This window comes from Vespula pensylvanica, chromosome 7 (assembly GCF_014466175.1).
Source record: "Vespula pensylvanica isolate Volc-1 chromosome 7, ASM1446617v1, whole genome shotgun sequence".
NCBI lineage: Eukaryota > Metazoa > Arthropoda > Insecta > Hymenoptera > Vespidae > Vespula > Vespula pensylvanica.
In genome coordinates, this window is record NC_057691.1 from 2,371,962 (window position 1) to 2,392,526 (window position 20,565).

The following is a 20,565-nucleotide window of genomic DNA, read 5'->3' on the forward strand; positions in this document are numbered from 1 at the left end:
TTACGATTGATTTATAAAATTACATAAATGAATAAACAATTATTTAAAAAAGTATTTTGTTATCATGTTATTTTATTATATTATTATATTATGCAGTTAAAAATATATGATTTCATATAAAAAAAAAAAAGAAACAGTTCTCTTTCAAATATCCTTCACGCGTCCATCTACAAATAAATTTATTACTGCTATATATAAGCTGCGAATAAAATTTTATTTGAATTTGTAACATATTATACTTAATTTTCTTTTCTTTTCAAACACTTTCTTTTCTCTTCAATTTTCGAACAAAAATACAATGATGAATAACGAATATCTTTAACGAAGTTACTTCATGTCATGAAAGGCATAATAGAAAATATGAGAAACGAGAAGGACATGAGAATCGATAATACGAAACGTTTGGTACGCACGTACGCTTCTCTCCATAAACTGAAAACAACAGCAGAAACAACGTAGACTAGACGAGAAAGTTCATGTTTCCGTATACCGTGAGAATCGGTTATCGCAATTTCCGTCTATTTTGAAGTCGCGGTTGAATGGGCTGAAGAGTTAACGCAACGAAAAATAAAATCCAACGACCTATCCTACTTTTCTGATTTTTCTTTCTTTCTTTCCTTCTTTTTTTCTTTCTTTTTCGTCAGACAAGAAAATAGAATAAACTCTCTGGTTGTGTGTGAGAAATGATTTTAAATAAAAATAAAATAAAACATTCTGGAAAATTTTCTCGAAATATAATAAACTTTTTAGATACATTAAATAATTGATATTGAAATTGTTTCGCTAATAATCATTTCAATTTAAATACAGAGAAACAGAAAGTTTTTCATATCCTGCATATTCTTGTTTCCATGAAAAAAAATTTAGCCATTCTATCGTTCAATATACTCTCAACGGGCGTACACTTAAACGCGAATTTAATTTCGCACTGACCACCGTGAAGCACGCGCTAGAAATCGCTTGAATTCTTGAAAACTAATGGAATGTGTAATGGTTACGCTTCTGGAACGAAGCGTGTCAAACGCTCGAGGCAGCTTTCTCGTACATCGAAACTCACCAACGTGTCGTATAATACAAAGAAAAGTCTTCAATATAATAAAACATAAATGTAATATAAAATATGACGTCAATATGTCATCTGTGTATTTCATTTATTCCTTTGATGTTTTCTTTTTTTTTTTAATTTCATCTACTATATAACGTCAAATGCGAATAATATCCTTGGAATTATCAGTAGCGAGATAAAGGTGTAAAAAATGACTAATACTCTTTCAACAATAAAAACATAAATGTTTCATCTCCCTCTTTCTCTCTTTTCTCTTTTCGGCTTTATCTCTTATCGATAGATACTAATCGTCGTTCATACTAAAAGAATTGTTTAAAGCCAACATCAAGAAGAGACGAGTGTAAACAGTTTCGTATATAGTAAAGAAATATCCCCAGTAGTACGAGTTTATGCTTAAACAGACATATGTATGTAACTACATACATATGTACATTGTTCGAAATAAACCAGCGAAGTTCTTCACACAAAGGGAAATCATTTGATCATAAATTTACTGCAATAATCGTTATTGGTTTTCTCTTACTAAGCAAATTGAATATATGAACGTGTAAATATATATCTGGGGCAGAGAAGAAAAATACAGGATTTTAACGTGTTTTTCTTTTACTTTCCACTCTGAAAGAGAGAAAAAGAGAGAAATAGATGATGAAAAAAAAAGAAAGAAAAGAGAGAAAAAGAAAAAAGATAAAAATAGAAAGAAAAGGAAAGTGATAGAAAAAAAAAAAAAAGAAAAAAGAACGGATGTGGAAAAATATCAATTGATCTCATCGTTGACCCAAACTTCGAAAAATTAAAATAACAATGGCATACGAAGAGTCAGATAGCTAGGAAACAAAGAAAAACAATTATGGCATCTCTTTGCGAACTGTTTGTACGGCGACATCTAAAAGGGACAAAAGAGTACTGGTGTGTGGGAGGATGAACGAAGATAGTGAAAGAGGAAGAGGAAAAGGAAGAGAAAGAGAAAAAAAATGAAGACGAAGATATCAACAAAGAGGTAAAGAAAAGATAAGGGATAAAAAGGAGGTGAAGGGATATCCAAATAAAGGATAGGTGCACAGGACATCCATTAACACAGAAAGACAAGCGTGAGATCAGAGGGCCTGAAACAGCAGGACGCAATGATATATATATATATATATATATATATATATAACAATGTAACAGGCTTAAAAGCAACAGGCAGCCAATCAATAACCGACTCTTCTGCCAAAGCTAAAATTTTCGTTAACTTTCAAGAACGATTTTCTAACGATGTTGATTTTTTTTATTTCCAAAATGAAATGTACGGTATTTAGTATTTCATATAAAGAAACTCGAAATCCATAAACACCTACATAATAGTACATACCATTATTTTATTCGTATCGATTATTGTCTCTTTTTGTTTTTTCTTTTTTGTTGACCAAACATATCGTGTACATTTCCAATTCACGCTTTGTGAAATGGAAAGCCAGTGTGATTGAGATATTTATATCATAAATATGTATATTTGTATTTGTAATATACGATTGACGTGATTGGCTTCATCAATTAATCAGTCAGTCATCGTCGATATATTTTTCGTAAAGTTAAAAATCATTATGATATATCGTTAAATAAATAGCGTGTTATTTCTTTTCTTTTTTTTTTCCTTTTTTATCATAACAACGAGAATATATATATATAAAAGAAATCGAAACCAAAAAAGGAACCTTTAATCAATAATGATAAAATATCAACTACCTCTACTCTACATCCTGAAGAAAATTATATTTTCGAATCGATAATCGTTTCAACGTTAAAGCACTACGACGACGATTTGCATTTGCCCTTTCGCTACTAGTTATGTTTCTTCCTTAGTAAAACGGACTTTACGCTTCAAACGCAATACTATTGCACTTAGAAAACTGAATTTAGACGTAGAAACTCTTTGGTGAAACGTAGGTGGATAAGAGAAAATAAGTACCATACAGAATGCACGAAGCAATTACAAAAGTTCATTAAACACTGTAGGAGAAACGTTACACTTCGGAAATACGGAATTTCACGCCAATTTCGCTCCAATTCTCCAAATCTGCTAATGAAATTTATCGTCACTTTTCTAACTAAAATCAAGAAAGAGAAAGAAAAAGAGAAAGAGAGAGAGAGAGAGAGAGAGAGAGAGAGAGAGAGAGAAAGAGAGAGAGAAGCGACAATAACATGTTTCGAGTAGAAGCAAAAGGAAAGTTTCAAAAGCTTTTTCGCAAAACTTTATCGATGCCTGAGACCTACTTAACTTCGTACTTTATTCAATATCCAATCACAAAGAATATATTATTATACTTTCCCCTATATTATATCTTTTCGTCTTTCTTTTTTTCTCAAAGTTTATAGACTTTTCCCTGTCAAAAGTTAAACCAAAATTGATATGAAAACAAAGACAAAGATATTCTACTGCTTCCGTAAAATCAATATTCTAAGAAAATAATAAATCAACTCGTATCTGAAAACATCTTCACGTTTTTCTAGTCCTATATAGCAAAGTATCGTGGAAAATCTCTTTTGATTAGTTTTTTTTTTAAGAAACAAAATTGAATCGAAAAAGAAAACAAAAATTGACAGACATGAAAGTAAAGAGGTATCGATGAGACGATAAACGGGCTAACTTTGTTATTTGAAACATGCATATTTATCGTAATATGCTCTTAGAGTTATCGACATTTAATTAAGATCTTAAATCTATTTTAATTAGCGTAATACATGAAGATTTTCGACTCACCTTCGCGTAAACACCGTGATCGTTTTAGACTAACATTTAATGATAACACCTTGTAAGACTCACCTGAAACAGAGAAAAATAATGTAATGTTAGAATGCGATCGAAAAGACAAATAAATCTGGTGGAAAGCTAGCCAATGATTCTTCGAAAAACTGATCTCGTTTTTTCCACAAGGTAAAATCTTAAAAGCTCCTATGGTAGTATTATCAACAGAGAGTAAAAAGCTCGATCAAGCACGAAAGCTCTTGTATTTCTAACGTACCGACACGATGATAAGGAAGAAATCTGCAAAGCTCTCTTTGCAAGCTCTATCGACGAAACAAGCTTTACCGAGTCTAGAGCACAGCACGTGTCAATTTTTCGATTTGAAAGATATACTTGTAAAAGATATTAAAAAAAAAAAAAATCAAAGCTTTTTCTTATAAACATTCTCAACATATTTATTTCGTAAATATATCATATGCAATATAAATTTAATATAAATTTAATTGAAATTAATTCAACTGATAAGTCGAACGAAGCTGTATTGATTGACCTTTATCATAAAATGCTTTTATGAAAATGCTCTCGAAAACATTGTTATTTAGGATTTGTCATTAAGATTTCTACAACTGTTATATTCCTTAATGAAAGGAAGAACGTGTATGGTGTTTCAAATTAGCATCTACATCAAATTACTATGGCAAACGTATGCTTACCATCGTACACGCAACAGTGTTCACTCTGCCATGAACAAGGATGTATTTCCGCGTGTGTACTAGTTACGAACGGCCATCAATTAAGTACTTTATCCTCGACCGGAATTTTAACCAAAACACAGATCATTCGGGACGTGATTTAAATAGAACTTGAAGATAAAAGTTAAAACATTAAATATACTAAAATCATTGTTCTTTCATCGTAAAATGATTCTTGATTATTATTTCTTATTATAAACAATATTAAATTAAATTTAATCTATTTATTTAATTATGTACTGATCGTATATTATTTATTCCATTATTTTTATGAATAATGACAACAATTTTTTTTCCAGAATAAGTCTTTCATTAAAAAGAAATAAAAAAACATTATTAATGGAGCATAATTGACAAATATTAACTAACAGTGTTACTATAGCGAAGTCAGTATGAAAAAAAGAAAAAAAAAAAATATTATCATTTGACAACGCGAAGAATAGAGAAAGCAAGTAGATTAAAAATTATATCCCGCAAAATTGAAAAGGAAATCCTCACGAATATTACGGAGAGATGTTATGAATAGAGAACTGCCTTTTTCTTGAATCAACATCTTCAAGCATCCTCGCATATAAACACACACGCGCATTTACATTCATATTCCGAAGTAAAGAAAAACAAAAAAATAAAGAAAGAAGAAAAAGAAACATTTTATAAAAGAGTAATGCTCGTAAATAAAACGTAGAAATACGACACATGCTAAAATAAAATGTAATTGCATTAATATATCGAATATCTACGTTTCGCATTTATATATATATATATATATCTTTTTTCAATTTTTCCAATTAATTATTACAAATTTCATGCTATACTTCATAACAGAGATACGAATTTAAATCGATAATACGGATTACACAAAAAGTGATTACTACCTTCCTCGCAAAATATTCGTCGTTCAGATCGAACGATGTTGACAAAGAATAAACACAAAAGTATCTTTATTATATCATTATTATATAATACAATATTTCAAAATTCTCTCGCTAATCTTATCAAACATATCAGTTTTATAAAATGAAATATATAATAATATTCGAAAAAATGATACATCAATTAAAAATCTAAAATCTATACACTAGTTTTCATTGGTAAAATCGTATCTGCATATACGATTCAGTAGAAGTTACACACTATTTTAAATAAAATTAAAAAAAAAAAAAAAAAAAAAAAAATATCGATAAATGAAAACGTTGATAATATAAAAAGATTTTCGATATCCTCGATAAATGTTACAATCTAATTAAAAGATACCTCGATGGTAAATTCAAGAGGAAAAGAAAAAGAAAAGTTAGATTTTTAATATCGTACAAGAAAGAAACAAGAAAACAAAACAAAACAAAACAAAAAATGATTATTTTCTGCGAGTTTACCTACTGCAACGCTCGCAGAACGATCAATTCTTACTCGACCGTTTACGATGCACCCGCGTGAACACATTTACCTGCCGACAGGTTGATGACTGCCGTCTAACAGGTCGATACCAACTCGGAACTGCAATGCAGACACACCAACTAACTTGGAGGACTCAACGAAAAAGGTTCGTGCCTTTTCCATTATTTCCTTGCATTAGTAAAAAAGGTGGGGAGGAGAGGAAAAAGAAAAAAAAAAAAAAGAAAAAAGAATAGGATGACATCGTTCGAAAAAAAAAGGAAAAGGAAAAGGAAAAAGGGAAGGAAAGGTCAAGATTGATAAAGAAGACGCATTTCTTTTTTTTTTTTTTCGTAACGACGATTAAGTCGAGGGAAAAAATATTGTTGCCATTTTTTATACGAGGTGAGATAGCAAAAGAGTATCTGAAAAAATAATGGAATAAAATGAAAAAATAATTCTCTCGTAACGTTTCCGATACTCTCTCTTTCTCTTTTTCTCTCTCTCTCTCTCTCTCTCTCTCTTTCTCTCCCTCTCTCTCTGCATCAAATAAAGTACGTTTAAATGGATTCACCTTCTGCTGCACGCCTGCTGACGACAGGCATCGCACTAACGCACGACGATATCACAGTATCAACTTTTTAGCTTAACCTACGGTCAAATGGTAGGATCGTCCTATCGAATATTTTGTCGTGACCTCCGAGATATATAGGCAACTATAGTTGAATGTTTAATCAATGACCGTAGTGCAGCATTTAATCAAGGACCAATACAGTATAGCCGCATCGACAGCATCGGTAAACTTACAGAATAGGTATACCTCTGTGCGTCGCGCTTTTTTTTTTCCTTTTCTCTTCCATTCTTCTCTTCTTTTTTTTTCCTTTTTAACGTGGCGCTTTATAACAATCTAACGCTAGACAATCTAACGTTTGGGTGATAAAACGAACCATATTTTAGAAAAATAATACGATATACTAACTCGACGGCAATATCGTGAATAATCGTGAATAAATAGCAAAGAGATATTTGACTTAATATTTTTTTTCATGCGATCAACAAGTGAAACACGTTCGTAGGTAATAACGATAAACTCTCTGATGAATCTCACTATATACAAATATGTATGTGTGTGTGTGTGTGTGTATATATATATATCTGATTAAAAGAAGGTTACAAATCATCGAACACTCTCTGTCGCCGCTTGAATTCTTATTATAGATCAATCCGTGATAAAGGCTAGCGTGCTATAGTACCTACAATCGTTATGCAAATTTTCGAAATACACTCGCATGCCTCTACGGCAATGAGAACTGTTCGAACTGCTCTGGAGTCTTCGTGAGAATGAGAATTTATTATTGAGATCCAAAACATACACATAGGGAGACAAAGAGAAACAGACAGAGAGAGAGAGAGAGAGAGAGAGAGAGAGAGAGAGAGAGAGAGAGAGAGAGAGAGAGAGAGAGAGAGAGAGAGAAAAGAAAGAAAAACAAAGTTTAATAAACACTGAAGCTCTTTCACGTGTCCTTTACGAAACAAAATCGTAAATACGTTGTATGTATTTGTTATTATAAATTCTATGAATTACTAACATTTTAAAGCATCCAAAGTATGTCCTCGTATTTTTGTTTTTATCATTCGAAACGATCGCACTAAGCTTTAGTAGAAAAGCTTCGTCAAAGCCAGGAAATCTCAACGAATCTCGATACTATTTTCGGCACGTTTAATGCGCGATAGTAAGACATAATACATGGCCAGATATACGTGTCGATAAATACATACATACATATATATATATACATATATATGTATGTACGTACATACGTACATATGTATGTATCTAACGGCATAGAGAAATAGAATGAGAGCGATTTTCAACGACAGATCTCTGGCCCCATTTATTTCACTACCTGCCAAGCATAATCGACATGAATAAATAATAAAGACGTATTGAGAAAATGTAAATGTGTCTTATTCGTTTATTATATCACTCGTCTTTATCGCCCTAACTAATTTTTTTTCTTTTTCCTGCGTGACCCATATCATTCGGATATCATGCACGCACGCACATGAAACGCCACGTAGAACTTCTACCTGAACGATTCGCGATAAATTCATGAAACTTTTTGTTCCGTGAAACGTAAAAAAGAAAAAAGAAAAAATTTAAAAAAAAAAAAAAAAGGAACAAAAGGAAAAAAAGATAAAATCTTCCACGCAAGGATGATAATCTCGACAATTTTTCAAACTATCAGATGACCAAATGATATTTAAACAAAAACTTTATAGCTCCTCTTTCTAAAAGGAATTATTTACTCGACGAATCGTCGAATTAACGAATCCTCCAATTTGACTCTCGTCTACGGTAGGACTACCAACAAGTCAAGTATCTACTCTCTCAACAGCTACTTGGCCGTGTTCTATTTTTATCTGATGCAATAAAGCGAGAACGATTAAACGCAGGAAGAGTAGAGCAACGCTAGATAATAGAATATCTCGTATTTATCTCAACGGAAATAATCTTCCTTCTTAGTTTCTCACAGAGTTTGGAAGACCTTTCTAATAAATTTTGTTGTGAAGAAAATTTCTTAAGAGAGAGAAAAAGAAAAAAGGAAGAGAAAAGGAGGAAAGAAAAAAATCGTATTTATAGATCAGAGAACACGAAGGTAGAAAGTTTCTTTTACGTTATCTAGATCAAAAGGCATCGGTGAATATCCACTATTTTTCTCACCGTCTTAGTCTTGATTTTCTCACGTCGTCGATCATTTTTCCTATCCCCTGCCTCCTCCTCTCTCCATCGATAAACTTCATTCTCTTTATATAGAAAGACCGCAAGGAGGTACTCGAAGCAAGAGACTCTCCCTTCTCATAAAGACGAAAATGAGAAGAATGATCGAGTTACGTTTAAAGGGGACCATTCGATTCGAGAACTATCGTCTGTCGAGTTGTATTTTGTAAACTCATCTCGTATCACTATCTTTCTTTCTCCTTCGAATACATCTTCTCCCATCTTACATTTTCATTTCGCGATTATGTTCGAAGTAACGATTTTATCCATTCGTTCGTAAAATAGAGTTTGGCTCATCGGTATAGAAAGGGACATGGGTCCGTTCGTAAAAACACGTGGGCGGATCGATAGAGAAGAATTTGATGCTAAAAAAGCGTCGAGAGATAGAGAGAGAGAAAGAGACAAGGTACAGAGAAACGAGACCATGCCTTTGAAGTACTAGTACTTCGTCACGAAAAAAAAAAAGAAAGAAAGGAAAAAGCCGATCATAATTAATTTTGCAAGATTCCAAATATACCCTCCTTGCTGAATATAACGAACTAAGAATTGATTTCGATACACGGAGATATACGATAAAATATTGTACAAATATTCTCAGCTGCAGAATTTATCAAAGCATCTTATAATACTTAACGAGGTCACGTATACGTATGTAAAAAGTACAATGAAATTCAATATTTTGTATTATCTCATTTTCATTTCTAAGCACGTAGTGAATACTATGTATGTAAGATTCGTTAAAAATTTCCATTTCTAAGGATACACAAATGAAGGAATAAACGTTCGAATAAACCAACCTGACTGAAAATTTATGATCAATACTACCTGTTGGACCTTCGACAATGTCATTATAACTTGGATTTAAATCTTGCAACGTAATACTATTCATATCACGAAGTTTGACAACTTAATGAGGATTTACCAATCAAGTACCATGAACAGAAACGCTATGCATATCGTTCCATGATGAGATTTACCTTGCCGATATAATAACAAATGAGATTATATCTACATCTTACGAAAATATACGCTTAATGAAGCTCGTTCTGCACACATGGTATCTATAGCTTTACGTAAGTCTTCGTTAAACGATCGAGAAACATTTTTCATGTACTTATAATAGAATGATCTCGCTTTCATTCTTCGCTTTTCACGCTGACACGCATTGGATAACAATAGAAAAAGAAAAGAGATAGACACAGACAAAGATAGACAGAGATAGATAAATAGATAGATAGATAGATAGATAGATAGATAGATAGATAGATAGATAGATAGATAGATAGATAGATAGATAGATAGAGAGAGAGATAGAGAGAGAGAGAGAGAGAGAGAGAGAGAGAGAGAGAGAGGGAGAGAGACAAAAAGAAAAAAAATTCATAAGTGAAACGTTATTGAAGTTATTCGAAGCGCAAACGTAATTGACGAACGTAATTTTAGACTATCCAGTGATGATCTCGTATCTTGGAATAGAACGGAACATTTACATATATCTACTACTACGTTTTCACTATGGCAAAATCAGGTAGGTATTATAACTGCGGAAGTACATACCTGGCCCCGATTCACAATGCAGCTCTCTTTTATCGGTGTTAGTAGCGTTTTTATCGTTGACATATTTCCCTGCCAGTCTAATATCTATAGAGAGAAACTCGCAAAGCATCGATCGCAACCCTCGGTTGTACCCCTGCCACATTCGACAATTTCTTGCGCGCTTTAACCATATTTTCGTACGTCCAAACTAAAATAATATACGAGAAAATATAGCAAAATTATAACAAGGTTATCGCGTTGACGTTTATAAACGCTCACCATCACGGCTGATGTTGACTCGATTTTACGAACTTTGTGTAAAAATATTTATGAAACTTGTTGGTCAACGTTTAAAATGATTATAGAAATTAAGTGAATATGTAATAAACCGACCAAAGTTACGAAGGTAACTTACTATACGATATATTTTAAGGTTTATTTATCTTTATATATATATATATATATATATCTTTATATGAAAAGAGTATTATACTTTCGTCGTTCAGTACGTTAAGTCGATCGGACGTTACTACACGAACGCACGATTAATTTTAGAAGAAACCTGCCATATGAAAGGTCTCTCCTTCCCCCCTCTCTTTCTCTCTTTCTCCTTTATTTTGAAACGTTACGTGCAACGAAGAAGAAAACGGAAGTTAGGATAGACATACTCGTAAATGATAATGAAACATGGCATGAGCATCCTGGTATCAAAAGATATAGACAACTTTTGGCATATAAAAGGAATTTAACGAACATAGACCGGCTCTTGTAATTTCATTTGGAAATACCTGTTAAATAATAACTCTCCATTGTTACGATAACAAGTTAAGGGATTCTTTCAAACCTAGAAACATTAAACAACAGTCTAATGATGAACTTAAAACTACTTTATGTAACTAGGAAAACTATTGTGAATATTCCCTGGATTCTCAATAGCATACATACATTTTCATAATCGTTGAAAGTTTCAGGGCGAAAGAAAAAAAAAAAGAAAAAAGGAAAGGAGAGAAAGAGAATGAGGAATAGACGAAAAAAAAAACAGACGGAAAAAAAGAAAAAGAAAATAGAAAAGAAAAAGAAAACATAAAAGTAAAAACACGAGCGAGAAAGAACGTCATTATTTATCATTAAAGCGTCGCTAACAGCGTCCTACGAGCAAGACACTTAATTTCATTGAAATATAAGTAGTAATAAAAAAAAAAAAAAATGGAGAAGAAACTCTTCCTAGAGAAATAGATCCGAGAGTTTCATGAAAAATGTCGAAGCTCGCGGTCTTCGATTTTCGTCGAATATTTCTTGATACGACGACCTCGTATGAACTCTACGATAACTGCATTAACAAACGTAATTTCCTAAGCGTCATATCGCGAGATAACATTGAAATAACATTCGCTCGAAAAAGAGATCGTTATCGTTGGAACGTTGAGCATGATTGCAACGTGAACAAGTAACGCAATTATTAGTTTGAAGTTACACGTAAAAAACAAAAAAAAGAACATGAAAAAAGAACATTTTTGCGATAATATGAAATATATATTCGTGTGTGTGAGGGGAGGGGGGGTGTACATATACATACATAAATACTGTTTATAGGATTTTCATAAACGGTTAACGAAGCGTATTTTTACGGGTATTGCATATTTCATCTCTTTTTCTCTCTCCGAGTCTCTCTCTTTCCCTCCCTTTCTCTCTCTCTGCGTCTCTCTTTCTTTCTTTCTTTCTTTCTTTCTATTTCCCTTTCATTATAGCTATTATTAAATAACGCAAGAAAAAGCTGCGAAAAAACATAAACAAGTACGAGGCACGAGACGAGCAGAAAGAAATAATAAAAATTTTCTCTCCTTTTACTTTGACCTGAAGACTTGAAAAATATTAATAAAAACATATTAAATAAATAAATATATAAATAAAAACTGAGAGATTGACGAGGACCTTTCGTAATCTTTGTATATTATCTTGAGCAAAAGTGACCTTCAAGATCCGGATGAAATATAAAGGATCTTTTCTTTTCTTAATCTTCTTGTATCTCTTATATCAGTGCGTTCAGGCGATAAATTATAAGCTTTGTCGAATATTCATGAATACCTCATGTGTATGTGTGTGTGTGTGTGTGTGTGTGTGTGTGTGTGTGTGTGTGTGTGTATACGGTTATATTCCCTCAAAACAAATAAAAAAAGAGAGAAAAAGAGAAAAAAGAAGAAGAAAATGAAAAGTCGGAGAAAAGCGCGATATTCTCTACTGAAATCCAACCGATCATCCCTAACTACTTTCTCGATAATTCGAGAATCATTGAATGAGCTTAAAGCTTTTTATTTTGTTTCCATTAATTTCGTTTCCACGATCTAATCTTAGACGAACGAAAAAAAATTTTTATGCAAATAACATATTCAGCAATTACAATTATTTTCTATTTAAGAACTAAGGTTCTCATTTTCAGGCTACTCTCTGCTCTATTTTGTACACACAGACACACACACACACGTGTAAGTGGCATGATTTACTCGCAATTACACCGAAGAGAAATCATGCTTTTATCTTGCTTTCACTCAAGTTTCTCTTATATTTACGATAAGGAGCACGTAAAATGGATGAAGCTTCTACGCACGAGAAAATGGAAGTAATGGCGTTTTTGAAGAACAAATTTGCCGACCAATCAACGAACTATGGCAGCCTACTAATTATGACACTAAATTCATGTGTCCCGAGTATATCAATAATAAAATAAATTTTCTTTTTACTTACCTTCTGCATTGAATAGGCGCAACGGGCCAGCTTCTTCTAGTTTTCAGAATGATGGCCGATTGTTTAGCATCACCGACGACCGGTGCTGATGTTCGTCCTTGATTCCTTTTACCCCAAAGATGACCGGATCCAACTGGACCGGATCCCGGAATACTCGGATGCGGACCGCTCTCGCTACACGCACGTCGCGAAAACATCTCGCGTTTTCTTTCGTCGCACTTCATCATAATACGTATCGATCGATTTTTTCTATGTTACTCTCTCTCTCTTTCCCCCCCTCTCTCTTTTTTTTTTCTTGTTTTCTTTCTCTATCGCTATCTCTTTCTTTTATATGACTGATAATTTCGACAATATTTTCCACTCGAACCGATCCAAGTTTTTCAAGTTTCTTATTCGAAATAGGCCAACTCGAGAGCAGCGTAATAATATTTTTTTTATGTATAATGTATGTATATATATATATATATATATATATATGTACGTGTGTATAAGATAAATCTAAAAGTATCGTTTATATGAAAGATTGAAATTGGAATAAATAGAAATTTGTTACAAATTTAAATGCTTTTTCCTGTGTAATTAGGTCGTATCGAATCGACGTTCGTTACAGAAAGGAAAGCTATCATAATCGATAACTCGAGTACCTCTCTTTCTCTCTTTTCTGGTCCCAAGATAAATATCCGATTGTGGCGAGCATTAAACCTGTTTGTCACTGGTTACGTTGCGAGAAAAAGTATTATTACTTTTAGAGAATCTACTTAAGATAAGTTCGTAAGCTACATCCCGTTAATTCCATGAATGCAATAGGTAATAAAGTTTCTCGAAAGTTGAAAACGACTTTGACTTTCATAATAACGTGCGGCTACGTGTCAGCTTAACAAAGTGAAAAATAGTTATATATCTGTATATATGTATATATATATACATATATTTTCTTTTCGTAAAAATTCGAACGCGACTGAAAATAGAGAAGGAGAAAGAGAGATAAAAAATACGAGAATAAATTCTTTGAGAAAGATAGAGAGAAAGAAAATGAGAAAGATCATTTATTATTTCTGGTCCACGATGATAGGCCGTCTGAGTTTTGAATGCGAAAGTGGCATCTCGTTTGGTGTTTTTAGATATCGTTCAGTGAAAAGCGAAAAATGTTCTCCCATAAAACATAAGCTCTATCAAGCTTGAGTTCTTAATAATACACCGTGTCACGTTTCGAGGTATAGCTTTCATCCTTTTTCGATACATTGCTTGCACCCTTTCATCATTCTTGCTGTTTCTCTGAAAACGAGTAAACGTGTTTTTTTCTTCTTGTTTTTCTTTCGTCTTCTATTTCAAATCATACTGAGAAAGCGTATTCACATCAGCTGTCGCGACACGAAGAGAGCTTTGAAACGATGCTTGTCTATCATCACGTTATGGAACCGCTATTATTATCTTTCTATTTTTCCCCCCTCCTATGAAATACCGTAACTTAGGAAGAAAGAACTACTCTTTCACAAAATTCTCAAGCTTCTTTTCAATTACTTCGAGACTAAGTTCTACTATAATGAAAGTTCGTGAACAATGGTCTTCCACATTATTAAAGGGATTTCAAGAAGAGAATAGATCTAGCCAAACCATAAAGCTTGCAGTGAGACTATGGAAATTGTAAACACAAATTCTCTCTCTCTCTCTCTCTCTCTCTCTCTCTCTCTCTCTCTCTCTCTCTCTGTCTCCGTTACGCTTATCACTAAATACAGCTACGATACCAGTGGGATTTCTCAATTTGCGTTTGCCCTATCTTTAACACCAAAGACTGCCGTTTCCATGAGAATGCTAACAAATAAAGTGTACTCAGTGGAAATACGAGAAGCTGATCTTTTCATTTCACTTTAATCGGTGATTAAAAATTATCCTACGTTATTCCAACAGATAGGACACATTCTTATTATTATATTTTTAGTATTAAATAATTCGAATCTATATTAGAAAGAGAAAGAGAAAGAGATTGAGAGAAACAGAAAAAGAAACATACAAGGTCAACCTCGAGTAGCCGTACGATCGAAAATTAATCTCCGTTGGCGACGTTTACGTGCGATAAATTCAATGAAACGCATTTTATGGTGAAGAGCAGTAAAAAAAAAAAAAGGTACTTCGACTGGCAGCTCGTATCTATAGGCGAAGCTATTAAATTGTCAGAGACGTCGATAAGGCAACAAATTTTTCGTCGACTTACGTATCTTCTACATACTATCGCAAAATACTAACACGTATATACATATACATATTATATATATACACACACATACGCAATTTCCTAGTACACGTTGCTATCGCTTGAAGCTTCTTCCTCCTCCTTCCTCCTCCTTCCTCCTCCTGCCTTCACCTTATTTCAGAACATTTGTAATATAGCCGGTTTGAGCTTCGAAAGGTCTCACACGTGCTGTCTCGGCATCGTACGGAGGTTAACTAACAAATATAAACTACTACAGCAAGAGAAGTTGTTCGCCTAGGAACGAACTTTCTGTCCTTTGTTATTTGTTTTTCTTTTCTCTCTCTCTCTCTCTCTCTCTCTCGTTCTCTCTCTCTCTCTCTCTCTCTCTCTCTCTCTCTCTCTCTCTCTTTTGTTATTATTTTGCTTTCTTCATACTAGAAGCATATGTTCCAATATATGCTGGACGAAACATTACATTGCTTTTTATATACCATTGTTACGCATCTACGTCGTTATTTAAATTTTAAAAACCATGAAATATAAAATATGTATATATCTGTGTGTGTGTGTGTGTGTGTGTATGTATAGTACATATATTTCTACACGTGAAAATATAGTGATTTATTCTGACGTATTGATTATTTAATTATAGAAATAATTAATGTTTAATTATCCTGGAAAAAAAGATCAAAAAAAGTAAAAACAGAAAAGAAAAACCTAACAGAAGTACTCAATGAATTATTTTCGTTCGCATGCATTTTTACGTTGTAGGAAATATTGAAAGAAATATATCATTTTTCCTTGAAGCTTTCTCAAAGAAGGAACAAATTCGATTTTACGATAAAATGATGGAATTAGTTAAGACAGAACGTATCAACAAGATAGAAATATATTTTTATATGCTTCGATTCCTAGCAACGAAAGCGTATTCACTTTATCGTTTTTTCCCCGATATTTATACACTATTCCATAGTCCGTGGTAATGTTTAAAGGGACAATCCGATATATTCGTGAGACAATATATAAATAAATTCGTTCAACGATTTTATGAAATTGCGATGAATCTTTGTGAAAATGAATATCACATTTTCGTGTAATATATTAACTAGATATCATTAATTTCACTTAACAATAGTAGGAAAACCTTCGATGAAGATTCATTGCGATATATATACGTATGTATATATCTATGCATGCATGTATGTATGTATGTATGTATGTATGTATGTATGTATATATGTATGTGAAAAAGGCAAAGAAAGGAAAAATATGAAAAGACGAGAAAAGAGATCGAAATGATCGAGTTTCAATGATAGAAATATCAGTCAAAGAACTGGAGTACGAATGTGAGTGTTAATGTAGCGAAGAGGATCGAGAACTTTTAAATCCCGATTTGTTGGCAGGTGGTACGGTAGAAAATGAAATGAAGAAAAGGGAAAAGTCACCGAGGTAATAGTACCTTTCCGAAGAATGTTCCTTCGTATAGAGAGAACTATGTTCCCTTTCGTTCATCTAAGCTTATATTCTTCGATCGCGTGGAAAGAAAGACGCGTGAGAGGGAAGGTTCTACGGACATAAAAAAAAAAGAGAAAAGAAAAAAGATAATGGAAACATTCTGGAGCGAAAGCTTTCAGCCGCATTCACGTATAAATTCGAAATAAATTTTTCAAAGCGAAAGAAGTGCATCTAGAATAATTTATAATATTTTCTAGAGACAAAATGACAACTTATAACAGCGATAACTCAGTCGTTACTGTAATAACGATTTAACCGAGGTTTGTAAGCACATTCTCTGTTCTACGTACGTATAACATCACGCTCTAACGACAAACCGTGAAATTGGATTTAGTAGTAGTGTCTATTAACACACATAATGCGAAATTTACCACAAACATTTGTCTTCATTATTTACAACGGTTTGTTATAATTGAAGAAAATCAGATTAATCTTATCCCATAGATCGGTCATGAATTATAATCTTCACAGAGGCCATAATGCGCAAGACGAATACTTATTATTAATCGAGATACTCACGATTATTTTAATCTCATATTAAACGTATTTATAAAGAAAGAAATCTCGAAAAATGTGTAACCTACTTATCGACATACTCGAACGATCCAGTTAATTCATCATTGTCTTTCTGTAAGTATTTCTCACTTCGAAATAATTAAAGAGATTTTTCGTAACTCGGAGGAATCTAGTGTTATATATATATTCTATTATACGCGTATATTGTAAGATCATTAACACTCGTCTCTCGTTAACTCACTGCGCTTGTTCATACTTTCACCCTATGGGATTCATTTGAATAAATTGGCAGAACCGCGTAGAGAAATACTCTCCGAGCTTTAATTAAGGCAATAATTTATTATCAAGGTAATAAGGTCAATTCCAAGGAACAAGATACAAACTAGACCGACTACGACCTTTCGATCATTTCTAAAATCGTAGAGGAACGGATAATGATGCGAGCATAACGAGTACACTTTGTGGATTTTGTCGACCATTATCGACTAAAATACGCTGAAATTTTAAATCTCATTAAATAACGAGCTGGACTGTTAATTGTTGTGTCTCTGGCATGACTCGAAAAAATAAAATAAAATAAAATAAATAAATAAATAGAAATAAAAATGAATGAGAAATAATGACGACTAATGAATAAGTAATAAGACGATTATAAAAACCAATGTAAAAAAATCACTTAATTCACAGCATATCTTTTAAACAGAAACAATTTAAACGACAAAAACAGATATACGCGATCAAAAAAAAAAAAAAAAAAAAAAAAAAAAAACTAGACAATATTGTCTCGAATCTTTTTATATCGCTTTCGAACCACAGTGCAACAACGAGATCATTTTGAAGTCGGAAAATTACCTTTACGAATAATTTAGAATAAACTGCATTGTTATGAATAGACCTCTTTTCGAGGAACTTTTGAAGGTACGAAATTAATGCTGTTGAGTCTATTTAATATTTGACGAATGCTCACAAAGCTTCCTGCAAGTGAAAATGTGTGGAAGAACCGAGAGAATACGATATCCCATATACACCTATATATTGCTGCACCAGCCTTGTTTAATAACAAAGGAAATATCTACAATGACATAAATTAATTTAAAATAATAAAATATTTGAAAATAATTGTTTTCCTTAATTAATTCTTAATATATTCAATATCAAATTAGTATAACATATCGAATTGTATCGATGTACTAAAACCATGAATGTATTTGTGCGAAACAATGGAGAAGAAAGAAAAAAAAAGAAGGAAAAAAGAAAATAAGAGGAAAAGAAGAGAACACGACGAGGTGGAGGAGGTAGTGGAGGAAAAGAAAGAGGAGGAGGAGGAGAAGGGTAGGTCAGAGCACAGTAGAAACAAGGAGAGAGGCCAACGGTTGAAACGAGAGTGATTCGCGAGAGTGTGAGATCGCGTGACCTCGTTTAACCTCGCGCATCCGAGCGAAAACTAGGCAGGCAGGCAGGCAAGCAGGCAGGCAGGCAGGTAGGTAGGTAGGCTGCCAAGCAGCAGGCAGGCAAGCAGGCAGGCAGCCAGGCTAGCTTACTCGAGTGGGAAAAAGAGGTTGGAGTGAGGTCCTCCTTATTTTAATATATGAATATGCAGCGAACGTAGTTGGAAAGAACAGTACTGGTAAGAGAGAGACGTCAATAGACGAAGCTCGAAATTTCGAAAGCACGATTTTACATGATGACTTTTTAAAAATATACATTAATAATAATAATAATAATAAATATGACGATGATGATAAATAAAATGAATAAATAAATAAAAAGAATATTATTTTAAGAGCAACAAAAACGTGAATTTCCTTTTTTACTTTTTATTTCTTTTTTTTCGGTCCGCCCAAAAGCTTATACCAATGTCCCTAAAGACGTATTCGCTGACGAGTTAACGACCGTATTAAACATGAAGGTAGAGGGTTCCGTGTGGAATTCAGAGGAGTACAAAGGGCCATTCTTGAATCGTGATTTGTCAGTTGAACCTTCCTCAAGCTTGAGCCGCGAGTAACAACGTAACAAGGCAGACACCACACGCTCTGTCACCTTTCCCTACCCATTCTAGAGCCAGTTATAGCAGAACGTGGCCATTCAATGTCTTCGTACGATCATTGTAAGGATAAAGAAAGATAAAGATAGAGAGAGAGACAGAGAGAAAGAAAGAAAGAAAAAGAGAAAAAGATAGCACAAAGTGGAAAGAAAATGTGAAATACGTTTTAAGGAGAACAATGAAAAAGCGCGAGGACATTGAGAAAATGTTAGAAACTTTAGAATTCGTTTCCCTTTGTAGACATAAACTCGGTCTTTACTATTTGATACATTTTCACGATAGTGTCTAACATTTAAACGCAAACACATATAGATATTACAACAAATGCAAGCTTGCATACACGTACATCCTATATGCTTACATGTTGTACACGACATATCTGTATGCGTAACGTTTCCTATTGATATTTTTCGCGACTATACATACATACATACATACATACATACATACATACATACACACATACATACATACATAGATAGATAAATGCATACATAAAAGTGAGACGAGACAATAAATGAAAAAAAGAAGGTCTTACGTTATCATAAAAATTTCGTTTTAAAGTTTCATTCAAAGATATGGACTTTATGACTTTACGACTTTACTACTACATTTAATTTTACCGAGAGATTTTTTCATATCCTGCTAAGAAATATACAAGACAAATCGTTGAACTTTTTCCGGAAATGACAAAAAAAAAAAAGAAAGAAAGAAGAAAAAAATAAAAAGAATAAAAAAATCGAAACAACAATTGAAACAAAGAAAAGGTATTAACTTTCTCTATTATTATGAAATAGTAAGATAGAGAACCAACGAATAAGTCGCACGATGATAAAACTAGATGATTACATTCGCGAACTTTCACGTTAACCTGAGTTTCTTGACTTTCGAATTGAGTTTATTCGAAATCCCTTTATCTTAACCATCATACTCTTTCTCTCTCTTTCTCTATCTTCATTTCTTTTCTTCTCGAAAAAAAATAAGGGGGAAAAAGAAAAGAAACTTTATCTTTCTAATTTCTCAGACTTCAATTCCGATTGAAGTCTTAATTCGAGAAGAAAATATTCGCGTTTCCGTTGAAATCGATACGATCTTAATCAACGAGCGGAAGTGAGCCAAATGTTTTCGCGAACGATGAAATTAGATTTTACTTCGCTTAGAATAGCCTAGGTGATTTGTAGAGAGACTCGAAACGACGATAAAGGATATCCTCAACTTATCCACGCTTATTTCTTGCAGGGTCGCTCGAGAATAGAATGCGCATGGATAATTCCTTGGAGAGTTCCTATGAGAGAGGATATAGCTAAGTAAAAGAGAAAGAGAAAGAG

At 33.1% G+C, this 20,565-nt stretch overlaps 1 protein-coding gene across 2 annotated transcripts in view; it reads right to left on the bottom strand.

The window, feature by feature from the left end:
• The window catches only part of LOC122630744 (cAMP-specific 3',5'-cyclic phosphodiesterase, isoforms N/G), a 315,403-nt gene that overhangs the window by 264,061 nt on the left and 30,777 nt on the right, over nt 1-20,565 (bottom strand). Inside the window, exon 1 of one of the 2 annotated variants that reach the window (XM_043815577.1) lies at nt 12,972-13,151. The exons of the other annotated variant lie outside the window; for it this stretch is intronic. The gene's annotated coding sequence lies outside the window, so the exon portion shown is untranslated. Of the gene's footprint in view, nt 1-12,971; nt 13,152-20,565 lie in introns of those variants that run through there. 2 annotated transcript variants of the gene reach the window in all.